Source organism: Somniosus microcephalus, chromosome 15 (genome assembly GCF_052327205.1).
Source record: "Somniosus microcephalus isolate GS21.2 chromosome 15, FLI_Smic_1.0, whole genome shotgun sequence".
NCBI lineage: Eukaryota > Metazoa > Chordata > Chondrichthyes > Squaliformes > Somniosidae > Somniosus > Somniosus microcephalus.
Genome location: NC_141001.1, coordinates 101,828,987 through 101,852,254, shown reverse-complemented (window position 1 = coordinate 101,852,254; position 23,268 = coordinate 101,828,987). Strand labels below are relative to the sequence as shown.

Genomic DNA, 23,268 nt, shown 5'->3' with positions numbered 1-23,268 from the left:
TTCTCTACCACAGAAGGCAGTTGAGGCCAAGTCATTAAATATATTCAAGAAGGAGTTAGATATATTTCTTAAGGCTAAAGGGATCAAGGGATATGGGGAGAAGGCAGCGACAGGGTACTGAATTTGGATGATCAGCCATGATCTCATTAAATGGCAGAGCAGGCTCGAGGGGCCAAATGGCCTACTCCTGCTCCTATGTTTCTATGAATGTTGCCATGGGATCTTTTTATGTCCTCAGTTTAACATCTCACCTGAAAGACAGCATCTATGACAGTGCAGCACTTCCTCAGTTCTGCACTGGCATATCAGTCTAGAATTGCGTGCAACTTTTGAACGGGACTTGAACCTACGACCGTCTGACTTAGAAGCGAGAGTGCCAAAGAGAGCACCACCCTAATGATGAGGGCAGCCAACAGAGCCCTGTGATGAGGTGGGTAACCCTTGTGCCAAAAGGATGAACTCTTCAGGAGCCAGATTAGATAGTATTTCATAGTCAAGTACAACTAGGAACGTCTATATTAAGGCTGGTAATTTCTATCATGGGGAAATTGGCCACGGTGAGAGTTTACCCGTACTTAAGACTAATTTGGATTAGAGATTTATAAATGTATGGACGTCAGTCAAGCCTGAGAGATAGTTCACTTAAGGGCATGTTGAATAAAGGCACTGCCCAATGTAGCAGACAGAAATCAAAAACAGAATGCACTGAATGTAACCGCCAAGCCAACATCACCAGAAGAAAGAAAAGGACGTGTTAATGTTTGAGTATTTACAGGTTTTTTTCTTTTTAATTATGGCTCAATTTCTGGTCCGTGCCAAGACAGCTGATCTCGGAGAAGGGGCAGTGGTACAGTATTACAATTGATCTGTCAATGAGGGAGGGGATAATCAGCCAGGGTTCCATCAACCTGATCGCTGCCCAGCAACCTCTGCTGGAAAGCACACGTGATTTGAGGACAGGGCCAGGCTTGGTAGCAATGCCTTTCACAGTTGAACAGCCTGCTGACATTCACACCCTTCTGGCTTCACACACGAAGAATGGCCACTTCGATGAGGCACTGGGAGGACTGCCCTTGGAGTCACATGCCAGCAACAGGCCGGGATGTTGGGAAGACGGGAGCAAACAGGAGAACATGGCAAAAGAAAAAGCCGATAACTCCTCAGAAAAGGGTAAAAAGTTTTTTTCCAATCCACAGTTGTTAAAAATTAGAATCGTGGTCGATGAGCTTGTATAGAAAAGATTGAATGTTAAAGGTTATTGGAACTACAAATGTTATGTGTGAAGCCCCAATCACATTCAATTTACTATTCTATGACTTGAATCCTAAAAATGAACAATGCGAGTAGGCCAAGCTTGGATGGACACAGGAGATAAGATCAAGCAATGGACCAATTAAGGGAAAATTGCACTGGCAATAAATATACTTTCAATGCTTTTACTGTCGCTTGATGGTTTACTAGGTGGGTTCAGTTCAGCAGCAAGCACTTACCGGCAGTATGCTAAAAATACCATTTCAGCCCATTATTAGAAGACAGATTCCATTATTTGAAGTTTTCCTGCAATGTTCTTTTATTTTAGGCCCAAGCCAGGACCTGCTCATCAAGGTGGAAGTGGCTGTTTAAAGGGAAGGCGAGATTGCTTCTCCAGGCTTTGGCAACTTCCGGGGACTGCCTGTAGGGACTGTAGGGGGTTGGCGTGTGCGCCCAGTCAGCTTCGCCTCTGACTGTCCTCTGAGTGGTTCGAATCGCTCCCACACCCCTGGGTTCTAGACACCGAACTTAGGTACAGGCGTCGATACAGAAAATCGAGTAGACAAGTGGTTTGGTATAAGAAAACCAAGATTTTATTGAAAACAGAATACAACAATCTTATGAAAAATTACTGGTATGAAAATACAGGCATAAACAATAATTACACTTATATGGGAATGGGGAACACACGGCACATCGAGGGAAAACAATTACATTAACAATCCCCTTATCATTATCCCACCCCCTATACCTAACTAGATTAAGCTCTGAGGGGCCAGGAATTCATGCTCACCAGTCCAAAACCTGTTGCTTTAATGGTTGTGAGTTTTGAGGTCTGTTCCTACTGTCCTTTGGGGTACCCCGTCGCCATGTGGTCTCAGGGCGCGGCGCTGAAGTTGTTGATGCGAAGCTCCCTCCTTTTCCTCAGCTGCCATCGTCGTCTCGTCGCGATGGGTTTTCTTCTTCTTCTCCCTCGGGCAGTCATCGGCGGTCTTTACCGTCTGAATGATTTCACTATCCAAGCTTTGGGCGCCGGTTTATTCGTCGCAGGCGCTGCCACCCGCGTTTAACGCCAGCTTATTCGCAATGTTCAAACGCCAACTTATTCTCACTGTCCATACATGCGTTACCACTTTCTTCACCAAACGCCAGCTTATAACTAGGCATTTGGTTTTTACCAATGCATCTTTCTCTGCCCTTCTCTGCTTTTATCGGTTACCTTCTTCTTCGTCTCGTCTCGTCTCGTCTAGTCCCTTTGTGGCCTGTGTGTCCTGTGTGGTATTGAACTCGGGTCTCGTTCTCCTCCCGCGTTTGGCCCCAGTGTAATGGATGTCCTTGGTTGTTGAGCGGTGCGGGGAGCGAGAAGAGAGCCCGCCACGAGGCCAGGGCGCGAGTACGAGAGGCAGCAGGCCAAGGCCACTGACAAGAGGTCAGAGTCAAGAGTCAAGAGCAAGAGCCAGAGCGCGATTGCCACTCGTGGGCCTACAATTATACCCGTTTCTTCAACTCCTTATCTGCGCGCCAAATCAGGTCAGTCCATTGTTTAACTTTTGGCGGGCTTGTTTAAATGATTACAACCACTTATTTTAATGACTTGTGGAGTGGTTGTCTCCGGGTCTAATGGCCCCGATGTCCTGGTTGTTTGTCATGGATAAGACCTAATTGTCCCCATCCTGACTTGATGGCTACTGTGAGCTGTTATCCATTAAACATGCAGAAACCTAATGGCCACGATTATAGGCCCATTCTAGCTTGATTGGATTCAAGTCGAATGAATGCATATTCTGTGTTTACTTTGTCTGGCTGGCTCCAGCGAGTTCCTTCTCACAGATTCCTGCATTTTAAGTTTCGTCTCCGGGCCTGCCTGTTTTCAGAGCCCTGTTTAAAAATCCTGTCGGTTTTGATCATGAGGTTACAGAAGTCATTTTGGGTACCCTGTTTTTAATAACTTGTCCAAAACAGGGTCCCTTGATCCATAATTTGGGGAGTGCGGGAATTTTGAGAACCCTGCAGCTTACAGGACCTGCAAAATGTTTCCACCATTTTATTCAGGAAGCCTTCACCAATGGAGACGGCTTCTACTGAAGGGGAATTAGGAGGTATCTGAAGGCTGCGAATTTGAGCTTCCCCCAATGGGAATCCCACTTTACACGATATACACATTGGAGGAGAATCAGCAGTAGGAGGCAGTAAGGGAAACCAAATTAGTCAGTCAATACCAGAGGAGAGCCAGACCACCCCAGTGATGTCCATCCAGCAGGATGTGTCGGCCCCAGACAAACATTCAGGAAGGAGTCTCCAAAGTAAACTATTAAAAATAAACAACTTAAGTTTCTGTTTATAGGAATGTACTGCACTTACCCAAGTCCAAAACACTTAATAGTGCAGGTTTGCAAAAGCTGTGGCTTAGGTACTCCCAAGTGTGTCAAAGGATACCGTTTGTTAGTTTAACCAGCTAATAACATGTAGCTTTCCAGTACAGAGTACTGGGAGGCTTCCTATTGCGCTGGGTCTGCCTTATCCAGTTGGGCACTGGCTTGCAGAGTTATCTGGGGTCAAATGGGTAAAATCTCTTGTTGAATCCGTGAATGTTAATGTATGGTATTCTTCAATAAATCGACAGAGACTGCAGAGGAACAATTAACAGGTGTTTACTGGATGCAGGTTACTCAAAAACTAAAGTACAGATCCCTACTCAGGGTTTATATACCGGTGTGGTCACTGCCGGTACTACAGTATACAGGAGCTGTAAAAAGTAGTTCTCCCCTTAAAGGTACATACACTACAATTCCTCCCCTTTAGATTAACAGTACCATAACATTCATTTAACAATTAACACTTTTAACATGTAACATTAACGGCAAATAGTCCATTTATAAATTCAGTCTTTGGGGCGGCTTCCTGATCCTTTCTGGATAGCGCCTTTCCTGAGTGTCTTGCTCTTGGTGTGGAGGCGATTCTGGCCCCCTGTCGTCGGTTGGTTCATCAGCTTCCAATGCTACTGTTTCTGGGGTAGATGCTACCGGTATGTCGGGTTCATCACCAGGTACGCGAGACCTGGGGTGGACTCTTTCCTGTGACTCTAGGATCTGGTCGACATGGCGTCTCACAATGTTCTCCCCAACATCCATGGTGTACATTAGTGGCCCCTGCCGTGTGCATATCGTTCCTGGTTGCCATTTCTCTGTTCGGTAGTCGCGAGCCAAGACTGGTTGCCCTACATTGAAGCTCCTTGTCAGCTTCTCATTGATGTGCTGGAATTGCTTATTCTCAACATCTCTTCGTACATTTGGTTTGAGCAAATCCAGACGAGATCTCAACCTTCGGTTAAAGAACATCATGGCCGGGGTCTGGTTGGTGACTGTATGTGTCGCATTTCTGTAGGCTAACAGGAAATTGTCCACCTTATGCTGCAGTGGAATGTTGTCATCGCACATGGCCCTTACTGCTTTTTTAAAGGTTTGCACAAACCTCTCAGCCAATCCATTGGTGGCTGGATGATACGGAGCGGAGGTGTAATGCCTTACCCCATTCCATTTCATAAATCTTCGCAACTCATCAGACACAAACTGTGGTCCGTTATCAGAGCAAATCTGCTCTGGCAAGCCGTTCCTGGCAAAGATGGTCCGTAGGACTGCAATAGTTTTCTCCGTGGTGGTGGAGCATATTTTGATCACCTCAGGCCATTTCGAGTGCGCATCCACAGCTATTAAAAACATTGAGTCCATGAATGGACCAGCAAAATCAATATGCACCCGTTGCCATGGAGATGAGGGCCACTCCCATGGGTGTAGAGGGGCATGTGGTGGTGCATTTTGGACCTTCTGGCATCTTGAGCAGCTCTTTGTCAGGTCCTCGATTTGCTGATCGATCCCCGGCCACCACACATAAGCCCTAGCAAGGCTTTTCATTTTCACCCCTCCCAGATGGCCTTCGTGAAGCTCATTGAGCACTCTCTCCCTTAACTTGGGTGGAATTACCACTCGGGATCCACACATCAAGGTCCCCTGGCATACTGACAGCTGTTCTCTTCTGGATGAGAATGCTGGCAACAGTGAGTCGCCATGTGCTGGCCATCCCTTCACCGTCAAATCATATACCCGAGACAGTGTCAGGTCATTTCGGATCTCCTTCTCTATACCAGCGTTAGTTACTGGCAAGCATTCAATTATAGTCGAATGAAATATTTCGACAGGATCCACTGCTGGTGCTTCCTCCGCAGTAGGTAGTGGCAGGCGTGATAGCCCATCAGCGTTTCCATGCTGTTTCGCACCCTATACTCGATATCATATTGGTGCGCCCCTAGAAAAAGGGACCACCTTTGTAGCCGTTGCGCAGTCATCACCGGAACGCCCTTCTTTGGGTTAAAGATGGAGACAAGTGGTTGGTGGTCAGTCAGCAAGGTGAACTTCTGCCCGTGCAGATAGTGGTTGAACTTTTTCACTCCCCACACTAGGCTGAGGGCCTCCCTGTCAATCTGGGCATAGTTACGCTCGGCTGAGGTTAGTGACCGAGACGCAAAGGCTACTGGCCTCTCCGAGCTGTCCGGGAATTTGTGCGACAGCACCACTCCAATGCCATAGGGTGATGCATCACACGCCAGCCGAATTGGTAGTGCTGGGTTGAAATGAGCCAACACCTCTTTTGATGTGATCAATTCTTTGCACTTCTGGAAAGCTCGTTTACATTCGTCATTCCACTTCCATGGTACCCCCGTTTGCAGTAGGGTGTTCAGTGGGTGTAGAACTGTAGACAAATTCGGCAATAACTTATGGTAGTCGTTCACCAACCCGAGGAACGACCTCAGTTGTGACACATTTTCCGGTGCTGGAGCCTTGACTACTGCCTCAATCTTTTCAGGGGACTTATGTAACCCCTCTTCATCAATAACGTGGCCACAATACGAGATCTGCTTCTGGAAAAACTCGCATTTGTGGCGATTAGCTCGGAGCCCATAATCCTTCAATCTAGTGAGCACCTGCTCCAGGTTGGCGAGGTGATCACTGTCATTTTCGCCCGTGACCAGGATGTCGTCCAAATAACACTGGGTCCCTGGAATCCCTTGCAGGACTTGATCCATTGCCCTTTGCCAAATAGCCGGAGCTGATGCTACCCCGAACACCAGCCGGTTGTATTGGTAGAGACCTTTATGAGTGTTGATCGTGAAGTACTGTTTCGAGGCTTCTTCTACCTCCATTTGCAGGTACGCCTGGGCCAGATCAATCTTGGTGAAGTGTTTCCCTCCAGATAGCGGGCCGAAAATATCTTCAATCCGCGGAAGCGGATATTGTACAGTGTGAAGGACTGGGTTCACTGTCACCTTAAAGTCCCCACAGATGCGAACCTTCTTTGGTTCCCCAGGCGTATTACTCAACAACCTCTTCATTACAGGAACGATGGGTGTAGCCCACTCGCTCCAGTCCACTTTGGATAGCACTCCTGAACGTTCCAAACCTTCCAGCTCTGCTTCGACGGCTGGGCGGATCGCATAAGGTACCGGTCTGGCCTTAAAAAGCTTTGGGCTTGCATTTTCCTCTATTTTGATCATTGCTGTTATGCCTTTTAGTGTTCCGAGTCCCTCCTGGAACACTTCTTGTGCGTCAGTTAGCATTTTGACAGTCGTCCCGGTGTGACGTCGTCATCCTTTTTGGCATCTACAGTCAGTGCTTGTATGGAATGCCAATCTAGCTGTATCTTCCGGATCCATTCACGCCCTAGTAGTGGCGGTCCTCCATCTGGCAATACATATATGTCCATTTTTGGTGTTTCCTTGCCGTTGTATATCACGTTCACCCTTATTTTTCCTTTGGGGTAGACTTTTTGCCCCATGTACGTCTTCAAGACAATCTCTGTATCTCTCAAGGGTATATGTGAGAATAGCCGCTTGTAGTCCCTTTGGTTTATGACTGTTAGGGCTGATCCTGTGTCCAATTCCATTTTCACTTGGACTCCGTCTATCTTGAGCGTGACCCAGATAGTTTGGTGATCCTCCATTTTTATTACATGATGTAGTTTCAGACAACCCAGCTCCTTGCTTCCAGAGTCTGTATCACTTTTCTGTTCGTCTGAACTACTCTCCGTCACCTTATGTACCTTTTTGTACTTCTCCTGTGGAGATTTCTTGCTGCTGGTTTTCTTTCCCGACCTGCAGACACTTGCTCTGTGCCCTACTTTTCCATACTGTCTGCACACTTGGTCCTTGAACCAACAGTCCTTGTGGTCGTGTGTTGTTTTGCCGCAGCGATAACACTTCACTGCTCCATATGGCATTTCATTTGTGCCATATTCTTGCGATCTCCGTTGTATCTCTGCAGCACCCCGTGCGGCTGCTTCATGTGATACTGCCATGCTGAAAGCCTTGTCCAGCGTAAGATCCTTTTCTGATAGAAGCCGTTTCTGGGTTCCTTCACTTTGAAGCCCACACACAAACTTGTCCCTTAAAGTATCTGCTAGTCCCATTCCAAACTGGCAGTGTTTCGATAGTTTGCGCAGTTCCGTTAAATACTCAGCATTACTTTCATCTTTATGCTGGTTCCTTTTGTGAAACTTAAATCTTTCAGCTATCAGCAGTGGTGTGGGGTTTAAGTGGTCCTGTAGGATTGCCACAATGCTTTCAAAATCCTTTTCCACTGGCTTCTCTGAGGTTATTAGGTTTCGCAGTAAGCCGTATGTTTTTGCACCCATGGAATTCAACAATAGCAGTGCTTTCCTGGCATCTGGCACTTCATTCGCCTTGCAGTACACTTCTACACGTTTTATATATGTTGCCCAATCTTCGACTTCATTGTCGAACGCTGTGACACTGCCACTCTTCTGCATCCTTGGGTGTGGTAGACTGGCTAAAAATGGCATCTCCCGTGCTCTCCCTTCTTCTCCGCCGGCTCAAAATGGCGTCTCCCGCGCTTCTTTCCTCCCCCGCGGACGCTGCTCAGCCCTTGAAACCCCGGCCACGCTCTGCGCGTTTTCCCTTCTCTCGTTGATGCCGCTCGGTCTTCAACCCTGGCTGCGCCCTGTGCACTTCACCCTCTCTCTTACCCCGTCGACGCTGCTCGGCCTTTTTGTGTGCCATCGATCAGCTCCAGCCGCTGCCGTCTGGGAAGGGTCTGCGCCGTACCTGCTGCCAGCCCGCTGTACTGGATCGTCTCGACTGGGGAACCAAGCCCAGCTCTCCACAGCCTCCTCTGCGATGTTCAAGTCCTCTCCGGATGGTCGACGCCCACACTGGTGGAATCGGCCTTCTTTTACAGAATTGCAGGTAGGTTCGAATCAACTTGTCGCCACTGTTGAATCCGTGAATGTTAATGTATGGTATTCAACACGGTGGGCAGGGCAGGGCAGCACGGTGGCATAGTGGTTAGCACTGTTGCCTCACAGCGCCAGGGACCCGGGTTCAAATCTGGCCTCGGGTGACTGTCTGTGTGGAGTTTGCACATTCTCCCCGTGTTTGCGTGGGTTTCTTCCGGGTGCTCCGGTTTCCTCCCACAGTCCAAAGATGTGCGGGTTAGGTTGATTGGCCATGATAAAAATTGGCCCTTAGTGTTAGGGGGGATTAAATACGTGGGGTTACGGGGTTATGGGGATAGGGCTTGGGTGGGATGGCTGTCGGTGTAGGGACCGGGTGCTAGGGTTTGGATGATCAGCCATGATCTCGTTGAATGGCGGAGCAGGCTCGAAGGGCCGAATGGCCTACTCCTGCTCCAATCTTCTATGTTTCTATGTTTCTTCAATAAATCGACAGAGACTGCAGAGGAACAATTAACAGGTGTTTACTGGATGCAGGTTACTCAAAAACTAAAGTACAGATCCCTACTCAGGGTTTATATACCGGTGTGGTCACTGCCAGTACTACAGTATACAGGAGCTGTAAAAAAGTAGTTCTCCCCTTAAAGGTACATACGCTACATCTCTAGTCTCAGGTCTGCCAGGCTGACTGATCTCTCAACAGTGCCCTGAACTACCACGTACTGGCACAGCTCAGATAACGCATCAACTGGGTTCCAATCTTACACCGCCATACATATTGTCCTTGAGCTAACTCAAGCCTAAATAGCCAGCCTTACCGCCACCTTCCCAAAGTCACTAGTTACACAATTCTTTAGATGCTTCTCTGTTACAGATGTTGTTATTTCCCTGCACCACTCCCCCCCTCCCCCAACAAGATTTATATCTTTCAGCTTCCTATTTTGCCTCAATGAAACAGACCAATCAGGCTCAATGAAACCTGGTTGGTTTTACGAGTGTCCCCCAGTTACTATAATGTCCTCTTTTTCGAACAGGGTATTATAAAAGAAAGACTTGCATTTATATAGCACCTTTCACATCCTCAGGATATCCTAAAGCACTTTATAGCCAATGAAATGCTTTTTAAAGTGTAGTCACTGCTGTAATGGAGCAGCCAATTTGCACACAGCAAACTCCCACAAACAGAAATGTGATAATGACCAGATAATCTGTTTTTTAGTGATGCTGATTGAGGGATAAATATTGGCCAGGGATAAGTGCCCTGCTCTTCTTCAAAATAGTGCCATGGGATCTTTTACGTCCATCTGAGAGAGGAGACAGGGCCTCGGTTTAACGTCTCATCTGAAAGACAGCACCTCTGACAGCGCAGCACTTCCTCAGCATTGTATTGGAGTGTCAGCCTAGATTTTTGTGCTCAAGGGCAGCACGGTGGCATAGTGGTTAGCACTGTTGCCTCACAGCGCCAGGGACCCGGGTTCGAATCCGGCCTCGGGCGACTGTCTGTGTGGAGTTTGCACATTCTCCCCGTGTTTGCGTGGGTTTTCTCCGGGTGCTCCGGTTTCCTCCCACACTCCAAAAATGTGCGGGTTAGGTTGATTGGCTATGATAAATTGACCCTTAGTGTTAGGGGGATTAAATACGTGGGGTTACAGGGATAGGGTGGGATATGTGTTGGTGTAGGGGTTACGGGGATCGGCTGGGATATGTGTCGGTGCAGGCTCGATGGGCCGAAATGGCCTCTATCTGCACTGTGGGGTTTCTGTGATTCTGTGATTCTCTGGAGTTGGGACTTGAACCAACAACCTTCATGGCCCTAGAGGCAAGGGTACTACCAGCTGAGCCACTGGCTGACAGTAAGCTACAGTAACTTGTACAAGACAAATGACTCATATATACTTGTTACAGCAATAAATTGGATGACTTAACTTTCAGGAGCTAAATTACAAAGCAGTATAGCTGAATATTGAGGGTTACTAACTCAGCAGCAACTGTATGCTTTTACTATGCAGTTACTAATGAAGATGCCTACAGGTCCAGGAGTACAAATATAGTTGTGACATTTAGTTTATAACACTGCATTATTTTAGCAGCATACTCTTGGCAAGTAAGTGTCCTGGATGGTGCATGCAATTTGCACTTGGAAATTGTATTGCACTTTACATTATCACGTCAAAGAACCCTGCGCAGATAAATTATTACTGAATACACTATCAACGCTAACTCTGTCACGCTGAGAGACAACAGAGTCAGCAGTTCTCAGGATAGCAGAACGGCTTCTGAGTAATGGTACCACCATTTCGAACTGTTTGCACTGTGGTGTAATTCGGCAAGTGAGCATGATCAATTCTTCTGCCCTTTAGATTAAAAAAAAAAGCAGCCGCTACGTGAGCCAGAAGTTCCTTCCGTGTCAGGTTAACACTTCCCGACCCGTGGCCGCAGCATGATTCCTGCTGCTGACCATGACGAGGCAGGCTGGACAAGTGGCCGCCTTTCACTTAAGCGCAACTGGCGGCATCTATTAACACGTTTACATGTTCGCCATATTTCAGTGTCAGCTTCGTCTAACTGCACGTAAAATACATACAGATATCCCACACCCACTTTGCCCAGTTATATTTTACCACGGCTGATTTACATGGAGTAAAACATTTACATCACATTCTGCAGCATGTGTAAACACTTTGCACTGCAGAGGACAGAGATATACTCATGCATACACTTACACATTTAAGAGGTCTTCCATCAATACTTTCTGACACTCGATGTAAAGATGAAAAAGTACAGCCGTAAAAAAGGCTTTTACTGTGCCGTGAAGATAGAGTTGACGTAGCCTGTACACGTAAACATTAGGATGAAAAAAAATACTGTCAGGCTGAAAACTTGCTTCAGGATAGTCTGATCTGAACCAACCTGGAACTGAGCCACAGCAGTTTATATTGATAATTCAACTGTAATCAGTGGGGAAAGTAGAAAACACTGTTAGTGAACAATTATTGCAATGACTTATTCAAGGTAAATGACTGAGCTCTGGTACTCTGCGGCCGTGCCTTCAGCTGCCTCGGCCCTAAGGTCTGGAATTCCCTCCCTAAACCTCTCCACCTCTCCACCTTCTAGATTCTCCTTAAAATTTACCTCTTTGACCAAGCTTTTGATCATCTGTCCTAATATCTCCTTGGGGGGAATTTTCCCAGCCCTGGGGAGGCGGGTATGGAGGCGGGACTGCTGGGAAAATGGCAGAAACTGGGAGCGGGTATCAACCCGCTCCCAATCCACCGCCGTGCCATCTTCCCGGGAGGCGGGTCGCCGAGTCGCGCAGGGATCCGTCTCCTCGAGGCAGGAAGGGGATTAGAGCCAATTAACTGCCTGTTAACAGATCGTTAACAGGCAGTTTTGAGGCTTTTCCCCATTTTACGCCTGCAATTACGGGCTTCCTGACGGCTGCGAACCTCGCCAGGGTCAGCGAGGTGAGCAGTGGGTCTGCGGGGGTGAGCGGGTTGAAATGTCAGCTGTAGTGGTGAGTGATGGGTGCTATTGTGGACAGGTAAGTATGAGAGGTGAGTGTAAAGTGTTGGAAAAAGTTTCCTTACCTTTGCTTCTTTCTGCAGGCTTCAACCGTTGAGGATCCAGAGGTGCCTCATCTCAACGGCAGAGATGACAGAATGGCTGCTGCATTCTCAGATGTAGCAGCCATCTGCTTTCTGCTGAGGAGAGAGGTCTTGGTGAGCCTTTGTGCAAGGGCTCACCTTAGAACAGGGATTGTCAGTGTTTGACAGCTTCTCAAAGCTGTCAAATGCTGACAAATCATCTGTCAAAAAAGTTTCGACAGATGAAGCGTCATATGCAGGGTGGGCTTAACAGGGCCAATCAAGGGAAAATAGCGTGGGTTTGTCAGACGTCGCTGGGGGCGAGACTAGAACCCGGAAGGCAGCAGTCCCGCCCCCAACTCATCTTGGTTGGCAAAATCCAGCCTGTGTGAAGCGCCTTGGGATGTTTTATTACGTGAAAGGTGCAAGATAAATGAAAGTTGTTGTTGTACTCTGCATCTTACAACAATATTTCCACCTTCGTAACATTGCACATCTCCACCCCTGCATCAGCTCACCTGCTGCTGAAACCCTCATCCATGCCTTTGTTACCTCTAGACTTGACTATTCCAACACACTCCTGGCTGGCCTCCCACATTCTACCCTATGTAAACCTGAGTTCATCCAAAACTCGGCAGCCCATGTCTTAACTCGCACCAAGTCCCGTTCACCCATCACCCCTGTGCTCGCTGACCTACATTGGCTCCCGGTTAAGCAACGCCTCGATTTCAAAATCCTCATCCTTGTTTTCAAATCCCTCCATGGCCTCGCCCCTCCCTATCTCTGTAATCTCCTCCAGCCCCACAGCCCCCCCGAGATATCTGCGCTCCTCTAATTCTGCCCTCGAGCATCCCTGATTATAATCGCGCAACCATTGGTGGCCGTGCCTTCTGTTGACTAGGCCCTAAGCTCTGGAATTCACTGCCTAAACCTCTCCACCTCGCTACCCCTCCTTCCTCCTTTAAGACGCTCCTTAAAACCTACCTCTTTGACCAAGCTCCTGCCCTAATTTCTTATGTGGCTCGGTGTCAATTTTCTGTCTTAAAATACTCCTGTGAAGCGCCTTGGGACGTTTTACTACATTAATGGCGCTATATAAATACAACTTCTTGTTGTTGTTTTAAGCAAGTGCAGAAGCAGGGAAAGGGGAGAGAGGAGGAAAGAGCTTAAAACCAATTGGCCCAGAAATTCGGGTCGGAGGCTTCCCGTGGGTGCAAGCCTCCGACCTGCACTTACCTAGCGCGCCGGCCGTTGAGCTGTGGGCCCGCGTGGGATTCCCATCCTGGGCCTGCTCCAACTGCCAGCACGCAGTGCTTGCGTATCCCAGGGGCACAGTTAGTTCGAAGCGTCCCCTGGGATCACGTGGGCCATGGAGAGCCAATGGTAGCAGGGAATCTGTATTCATAGATTTGACAGGAAGACCTGTCAAATCTATGAATACAATTCAGCCTCATAACATAACTAAAACTTCAAATAAATTTTTTATAAAACATCACATTTTTAAAATAACTATAAATTACATAAAATAACTATTTTTAAAAATAATTTAAATTTTTGATAAAATTACTTACAGTTTCTAACAGGACTAAAAAAAACGTACCTTTCTTTAAAGTATTTCAAAATAATAAACCTGTGGAAAAAAATTTTTAATTTTACTTAATTCACCACTTACCTTGTTAAAAGCAAGCCTTGCGACTGCTTTTTAAAAGCGTAGCTCCTGGAGACTTACCCTCCCGGAGAAACCTGCAAAAAAAACGGAAGTTCCAGGCGTACGCGCTGCCTCTCCGGCGCACGCGTTCGACCTGTGTACCCCTTCCTTTAAGGGAACGGAAGTTCCGGTTTCCCGCGCATGCGCAGTGCATGCACGAAACCGGCACTTTCGTTGAGCCTACGCGTGAGTACCCAGCACGTACTCACCCGTGGGGACTCGAAGTTGTGGCCCGTTATATCTTTTTTTCCAGTTCTGACAAAAGGTCATCGACCTGAAATGTTGACTCTGTTTCTCTCTCCGCAGATGCTGCCTGACCTGCTGAGTATTTCCAGCATTTTGTGTTGATCTTGGGCGTCTGTGACAAACAGCACAACATGTTTGATGGCGCTGCCTCGTCACATCATCAGGTGACTATTTAATAGAACCTGGTACGAGTAACGGCAGAATGTGAGAACCACCGGCTAGCTCAGTTAACTCGTACTAGGCACAGTTTAAAAGGAAAAAGATGATTGCATTCGTGCTGATGCAGTCTGTTAAGCATTTGGTTCACAGGCCGATTTTCTCACTCTTAAGATATGCGCCAAGCACCAGCAATGCAGCACTTTCAGCAAGGAGAGAGGGGAGGGAAGGGAATCGCATCGCTTTATCACTGGGGTATTGTTCACACAAGAATACTGTTAGAATCATGTGGCAAATAGAAGCATCTAGGTTGTATGTAGTGAAACAATTGAATCTTTTATTATTGTTGGACTTAGTCCATAAGTACTACTATACTTTTTTTAAAGGATTTACAGTAAGTTCATCAGGACAAATAGTGCAGTGATGCTAAACAGATGTGATGAATACTTTAAAGACTTACATGACCCTTATATTTCTTTTTTAAACGTTGCAAGTGTATGTTGTAAGCTCTGGGTCAGGGGGAATTATACCAATGGAATAGTAGGTAGCAGAATTGGAAGTTCACAGACAAGCCTTTATGCACAAGTGGTAATGCATCAGAGGCATTACAATCTATTAGAAATGGGTCCAAAATGTGAATACTTTACTTTATCTATCCTACATTAGAAAGAAAGGACTTGCAATTGTAAGTGCCTTTTACAACCTCAGGATGTCTCAACTCATTTTATAGCCAATTAAATACTTTGAAATGTATTCACTTTTGTAATGTAGGAAACACGGCAGACAATTTGCGCACAGCAAGCTCCCACAAACAGCAATGTGATAACGACAAGGTAGTCTGTTTTCTTTAATAATTTTGGTTGAGGGATAAATATTGGTCAAGACGCTGGGGAGCACTCACCTGATTGTCTTCGAAATGGTGCCATGGAATCTTTTACTTCCACCTGAAAGGGCAGGCAGGGCCTCGGTTTAATGTCTCACCTGAAAGATTTTTAAGTAAGCAAATCATCAAGGCAATTCATTTCTCAATGCATGTGATTCAGCAGAATGACACTGAGGCTTAGAGGGTTCAACAATGAGGACCGGTTGCAAAAAACTCGGCTTGTATTCTCTTGAGTGTAGGAGATTGAGTTGTGATCAGATCGAGGTGCTTAAAATGTTAAAAATATCTGTTAGCATAGATGCAGCGAAATTATTTCCTCTGGCGGGGGAATCAAGAACAAGGGGACATCTTCTTAACATTATCACAGAAATCACAGAAACCCCACAGTGCAGATAGAGGCCATTTCGGCCCATCAAGCCTGCACCGACACATATCCCACCCTATCCCCGTAACCCCACGTATTTAATCCCCCTAACACTAAGGGTCAATTTATCATAGCCAATCAACCTAACCCGCACATCTTTGGACTGTGGGAGGAAACCGGAGCACCCGGAGGAAACCCACGCAAACACGGGGAGAATGTGCAAACTCCACACAGACAGTCACCCGAGGCCAGATTCGAACCCGGGTCCCTGGCGCTGTGAGGCAACAGTGCTAACCACTATGCCACCGTGCTGCCTAGGCCATTCCCCTAGTTGCCCTGAGAAGGTGATGGTGGGCCGTCTTCTTGAACCGCTGCAGTCTATGTGGTGATGGTGCTCCCACGATAGTCTTTTGCCACTTTTCCTCTACTTTTTTTAAATGAATACTTTCCCCTTTTAACAGATTGTTTAAACCTGAAGGGAAAATGTTTTTTTAATTGTGCTTAAATATGAACAAAATGGTGTTAGATAGGTAACAGTACTCATTCTATCAACTCAAGGGGCACGACATTGCTGTTAACCAAATATGTGGTCATTACCTCCCACTTGAAATATTCGAAGGAGTTAAACATTATTTTTGGCACATTAAGGGAAGAGGGGGTAATGTATTGGGCTGGTCAAGATCAAGAGGAGCAACAGCAGACACAGAAATGGAACATCAAGCACTGCCAGGTCACCTCTTGAATGGGTTATATGCAGTTCAGAGTTCTAAGTACAGCTCTGACGTTGCGATTTAACTCTGAGTGTGGCAAAATACAAAAGGTTGTTATTCGTTCTCCCGCACTGTTAAGTTTTTCCATGCCCTGTGGACTAAAAGTGAAACCAGTTCACCTCTGTTTGTGGAGAATGGAATGTAGTGAAGATGACAATGGAACAAAGATGATGTGGCAACTTACATACTAAAAAAGCAAATAATACCTTGGCTCGTGAAGCTGGATGCTGTAAAGCTTCATGGCAACTGGTTTAGGTGAATACCAATGCAAAGTCTGCCCACTGTTCAATCTGTTAAAAAATTAACCCATTCAATGTTTTGAGAGCTCTGACTCTTTTGTCAGCTGTGGCTCAGTTGGTAGCACTCTCTCGCCTCTGAGTCAGAAGGTTGTGGGTTCAAGTCCCACTCCAGGGACTTGAGCACATAAAGCTAGGCTGACACTCCCAGTGCAGTGCTGAGGGAGGGCTGCACTGTCGGAGGTGCCGTCTTTTGGATGAGACGTTAAACCGAGGCCCCGTCTGCTCTCTCAGGTGGATGTAAAAGATCCCGTGGCACTATTTCGAAGAAGAGCAGGGGAGTTATCCCCGGTGTCCTGGCCAATATTTATCCCTCAACCAACATAACAAAAACAGATTATCTGGTCATTATCACATTGCTGTTTGTGGGAGCACAAAGCACAAAGGGATTTCAAAACTAGACGTCATAAATATAAAATAGTCACTAATAAATCCCATAAGGAATTCAGGAGCAACCTCTTTACCCAGAGACTGGTTAGAATGTGGTACTTACTACCACATGGAGTACTTGAGGCGAAAAGCACAGATGCATTTAAGGGGAAGCTGACTAAGTACATCAGTGAGAAAGGGATGGAAGGCTGTGCTGATAGTGTTAGATGAAGTAGCATGGAAGGAGGCTGGTGTGGAGCATAAACAGATGGGCCGAATGGCCTGTTTCTGTGCTGTAAATTCTATCTAATTCTATGTAAAGTCCACCCCTACAGAGTGAAAGTTTTATCAACAATGATTGCATAACGTGTATGATCTTGCAAATAGCAGTTTTATTCACCCCTTCTTCTGAATGACTTTTGGGCACGTACTCCCAATGGTGGGGGGAGTTTGAATTCCTTCTCTTAATTTTCGTTAAAATCCTGTTTTGTATTCAATCTTTTGTGTTAAAATTTATCAAATGGAGGAACTTAACCCCTACCCCCATAGCAAATGTCACAACTGGAGGCCAACTGAAATATTTGTAGTGTTGTCGCTGGATTTATTTGGCATATTGGTAATAGTACGTTCTATGAAGAATGCAATGAGCTGATACGCTTCAATATTATATGATACCCATACTGTCAACTCAGATTGATCCCACCACTACCAGCAACAGATCAGTAGTAACTAATACTTCACCCTAACGTGACATATGTCAGAAATGTTCTAGGCAAACACAAAGTATAATTTCAGAATGATACCAGAGCTTAGAGGGTTAAATTATGAGGACAAGTTGCATAAACTTGCCTTGTATTCCCTTGAGTATAGAAGATTGAGGAGTGATCTGATCAAAATTAAAAGGATTTGATAGGGTAGATACAGAGAAACTATTCCCTCTGTTGGGGGAAATGAAGAACAAGCGGACATAATCTTAAATTAGAGCGCGGCCATTCAGGAACAAAATCAGGAAGCACTTTTTCACACAAAGGTTAATAGAAATCTCCCCCAAAAGGCTGTGGATGCTGGGACAATTGGAGCTTTCAAGACTGAGAGAGATAGATTTTTGTTAGGCAAGGGTATCAAGGGATATGGAGCAAAGGCGGAAAATGTAGTTGAGTTATAGATCAGCCGTGATCTAATTGAATAGTTGAGCAGGCTCGAGGGGCAGAATAGTGTACTCCTATTCCTATTGTTCCCAAGTATGGAATGGCAAAATCTATGATTGCACGTCTGAAGGTTCTTCCAGTTTAAGAGGACATAGAAAATAAATGTTATAATTCCCAAAAATAGAGACTGCAGGCCTCGTAAAAACACTAATATATTAATACTAACGCTTAATGAAGCTTCATTATTCAGAGTAGCTTAAATGGTGCTGAAAATACCATAACCTCAAAGAGTTAAAACATGGAATGCATGTATAAACAATAGGCTATTATTGCTACATTTTTCTTAGATCTAAATCAAATATATTATTTACACTTCAGCACCACAGGTCTGCAAGTTTATTGTAACCAGTAACAAATCTGGTCTTACATTGTACCAACCAATACATGTGACCTTATTCAGGCCGTTCAATGCATTCTTGCATTGTTTTATTAGTTTTATGAATAGAGTATGTTATATTAACATGAAAAATGCTATATGTGAGGTTTGATTAAAAAACCTCATTTTGATAAGATTGAGAACTGAAAGTAAAGTCAGAGAACTATCTCCAAGCACTCGGTGCAGTGCTGAGGGAGCGCTGCACTGTCGGAGGTGCCGTCTTTCGGTTAACCCGAGGCTCCATCTGCTCTCTCAGGTGGATGTAAAAGATCCCATGGTACTATTTTGAAGAAGAGCAGGGGAATTATCCCTGGTGTCCTGGGGCCAATATTTATCCCTCAATCAATATTACAAAAACAGATTATCTGGTCATTATCACATTGCTGTTTGTGGGAGCTTGCTGTGCGCAAATTGGCTGCCATGTATCCTACATTACAACAGTTACTACACTCCAAAAGTACTTCATTGGCTGTAAAGCGCTTTGAGGCGTCCGGTGGTCGTGAAAGGCGCTATATAAATGCAAGTCTTTCTTAATTAGAGTCAACTTCATTGCCACCCTTTTAACACAGTTTCCGTATTTTAACACTGCAAAATAGTTTGAGCATTTCAAAATAGGTCCAATACTGTAAAAGCAGCAAAACTTCTTTATACATCCGTACTGGTGCCTGGCTAGAGGTAAATGCATCAATAGAGTCTGTTATCTTGGTCTGTGTTTCAATGCAGCTTAACAGTTAGTGGATGTAATTGTTCGATTGATAGAACGTTGAAAGATCCACACTATCTCTTCTTTCCGCAAACTGGCACATTTCTTCAAGGGCAGCTGTATTCCCTTGCAGGTGTTGTTGATGGCAGCGGCAGAGATGGGCAATCTTCATCCTCATCTTCATCCTCCTCCTCCTACTCTTCCGCTTGCGTTCTTGCCAACTGCAGACTGATAAATGTCAGAACCAGTCGCAGGCCCAATGCATTCTGTTGTGCTGGCAACATCAACCAGTTACTCAAACCCTTCGGCATTCATCCTGCAGTTCCAATATTCATGCACTTGCTTCACCAATTACAGGTACAATGCCAGCTTCCACAAAACATTTCTATATTGTGTAGCTCTCAGTGCACCACAGTCAGAAATCAGTTTGCCTCCTTGTGATCCTGTGCATTCGCACCATCAACAGCACTGTCACATTTTGGGATTGCTTTGACCATCTTTTCCGCAGAAAGGATTTGGCAATGAGTTACATTTAAGTGGTGTGTTTTAAATTAAAATAGGTTTAGAATTCTCCTTATAACCGTATGCTGCAGCTACTGAGACAAAGAAGGGATTGGTGTGTTAATAAGCCAACTATCTTTATTGTTTTCCACAATGACTGGGGACAGTAAGTAATTCATTACCTAACTTCAGACTACCAGTAGGCCATCCACTTGAGTAACCATGGGTACCCAGCAAGAGGTTAGCTGCTGAGAATATACTCGGCACGGAGGTAGCCAGTTTGGTGGACAGGCCTACTGGTAAATCCCTCAACAAGCAAGAAGTCAGAAAGGCAGCTCTTTCACTTCTTGTGAGCACAGGGAGAAAAAGGACACAGAGCCACATAAAACCAGCCAGTGCAACTAGATCTAGGAAGGAAGCCCAACCTAGGAATGGTTAAACTCGCTCATCTTAGGCTCATGGTTGGTCAGAACCAGTAATCTAAACCAGGAAAGTTAAGTTAGCCCACTAATGTGGGATAGTGTGACATGGGGCGCGATCTTGCCAGCCCTGTGGAGGCAGGTATGGAGGGAGGACTGCCGGGAAAATGGCCAGGAGGTGGGTAGCCGACCCGTGCCGGGTCCCATCTCCTTGGAGGCGGGAAGGGGATTACAGCCACTTAACTGCCTGTTAACGGGTAGTTAACAGGCAGATATGAGGATTATCCCCATTTTGCACACACAAGTGCGGGCTTCCCAAATGCTGCGAACCCCGCCAGGGTCAGCGAGGTGAGCAGTGGGTCTGCGGGGGTTGGAGGGGTGCAAAAGTGCGCTGTGAAGGTAAGTGATGGGTGCAAGTGTGGAGAGGTAAGTATGTGAGGTGAGTGGAAAGTGATAAAAAATGTTTACTTACCTTTGTTTCTTCCTGCAGGCTTCAAACATTGGGGATGCGGAGAGTCTCGCATTTCACCAGCAGAGATGACAGATGGCTGCTGCATTCTCCAATGCAACAACCATCTAATTTCTGCTCACAAAAGAGGTTTGATGAGTCTTGAATACAAGGACTCATCAAACAACAGAGAATGTCGGTGTTTGACAGCTTCACAGAGCTGTCAAATGATGACAATTCATTTTTGACAGATGAAACATTATACGCTGATGTTCTCTGCAACCGGCTTCCCCTTAATTGGCCTGTTAAGCCCGCTGGGCAGGCTGAACAAGGTCAATCAAGGGAAAATAGCGTGGATTGGCCAGAAGTTGATGGAGGCGGGATTAAAACCCAACAAGTGGGAGCCCCGCCTCCAAAAGCTCCCCATTGGCAAAATCCAGCCCATGGTTTATTAGGGTTTTTTTTCTTATTCATGAGGAGAGATTTGAAATGAAGTGAAGTAAATGTGTTTTTATTATAACTGTCAATTTGCCCGTTCACTTGCTGTCTGCAAAATAAAGCAGCTTCATGATTCGTACCTGGCCTCATCTCACTACGATTTTTTTCAGTCCACCTACTGAAAGGTTGTAGAAGTGCACATGAGGACTCATGCAAAACACATGGGGGTAGCTCTTGACTTTGTACGATATTGTAAAAGGCAGTCCATTTTACAGCTCTCCTGATTTTTATTTCCATTGAAGTCAATGGAGAGATGTAAAACAGGCTGCCAATTCACTATCACCCATTTCACACTATCGCGCAAAGTCAAGATCTACCCCATGATATCCAATTCAGATCATAAGGGGTCCTATTGATACGCCCCCGAGTTAAACTGTTACATGATTAGATATTGGACAGTAACTGTAATGTATATACCTTTAAGGGGGGAACTATGTTTTACAGCTCATGTATACTGCAGTACCGGCAGTGACCACACCTGTATATAGCACTGAGTAGTAATCTGTACAGATCAGTTCCACTGTGAGCCACGTTGAGTAAACACCTGTTGTTACCGTTCTCCTGCAGTCTGTGTCTTATTATACACGGACGCAACAGTAACGACATATTCCTGAATGTAAGATGCAAGGACCAGTTATGAGAGTGACAAGTACCACAGGACAAAAGAGAATGTCTAAGGCAGGCACAAAATGATCTACACCTGTTGTGATCCTGCACACTCCCTTCTCTCAATGGAATATCAAATTTGATCCACCATTCTACTCCTCCAATGCTGTTTCGGGTTTTTAATTACACCTTAATCATTCTGCTACACCAATGATGTGTTTAGAAGCAGAAAGATGTAAATGCACTTTGCTGTCATCTAGAATGATCTTGACACCTGGACTTGTAATTCTCATTGATCCTCTCCAGACACTGAGGTCACGAAAGCATTGGAATTAGCTTTCTATTGAATTAGAAGTTGTTTTGCCAGGCACTGTACTTATTGAAAGGAGAATCTGAGCGGGCAGGAAACATTTCCATTGGTCAAACTTGTGCACTGATTGATAGGGGAATGATTTTCCGTTAAATGGCGGAGGAAGCTTTGTCACGAACATTTACATTGGTCAGGCATTGCATTACAAAGCACAAAGCTTTGGACCTAAGGGATCATCGCAACATTCAGAGAGATGGCAGAAACAAACTAATGGAAAAAGGGACTATTAGAAATGAGTAATCTGTTCACTTTATGCTTACTACTTCTTTGCTCACGTGTATTGTACATGCAGTTTGAAGGGGATTCATTAAATCCAGTTGCTACTATTCAAAATCCACCGTGTCACACTTCGAGTGCTGCTTATTCTTCAGTAATGGGTCCAAGGTCACATATGCCACTTAATTTCTTTTCAATTTTAGATTTAATTCCTGCAGTTTTAGTTCCAGTTTTTATCTGATTATTTTTACCCGTGGTTCCATTTTGTGCGGAGGTAGCAGGATCTGTCGGTTTTTGATTCACAACAAACTCTCCTTGAAAATAAGAGATCGCTCCCAATGGCACTGAAAATATGAGGCAGGCCCACATTGGAAGGCAACACTCAAGGAAGCTTTCAGCTGGTTAGATCAAGGTCATAAATTCTTCTGTGAGTCATAGCAGTATTATGTTCATAGAGATGCTAGTGTGGTTCATTTTAAGACAGCTAAGCATGAGAAAATTTAAGTGGGATGTGCAGGGTGGGTCAATAACCTCCTTGAACCCGATTTTTACGAATGAAAACACTAACTAGATAGGAATTTACTAACTGAAGCACAACCACACTGTTTTCAAATACTGAAATGTTACTCTGATGGATTAGAATTTCTGTAAGGGTTCAGTACGAAATGTAATCAATAATTATTCACCAACTACAGGGCAGGATTGACTCGGCCTCTCAGGACTATAGTGCCACATAGTTTCACCCGTTCAGTGAATGTACTGCGCTTCATACAAAGGTAAATGCTGACAGGGGTAGGTTTTTCCCAGTTACTAGAACTGTGTTTAAGCTTTCAGTCCCATAGAGATCACATTCAGTTCGGGTCAGAATGATCCAATCTGAATGTGATCCCCCGGGGTTTATTAGTTAGGACGGCCCTGATTCAGGTCAACAGCCAAGAGGTATTCAATTACCTGCCCAATGAATAAAACCGAGTTTTACTTTTAGAGAAAGGATACTCACATCAGTTATTTACAGAGAAGAGTTCCAACATGCCTTGGAGTAAATGGCATTGTA

The 23,268-nt window shown here is 45.4% G+C and overlaps 1 long non-coding RNA gene across 1 annotated transcript in view; it reads right to left on the bottom strand.

The window, feature by feature from the left end:
* LOC147107115 (uncharacterized) overlaps positions 1 to 11,487 on the bottom strand; it is a 28,636-nt gene extending 17,149 nt beyond the window's left edge. Inside the window, exon 1 of the long non-coding RNA XR_015081034.1 lies at positions 11,217 to 11,487. This is a non-coding gene — a long non-coding RNA (uncharacterized LOC147107115). The remainder of the gene's footprint in view (positions 1 to 11,216) is intronic.
* Between the last annotated feature and the right edge of the window lie 11,781 nt (positions 11,488 to 23,268).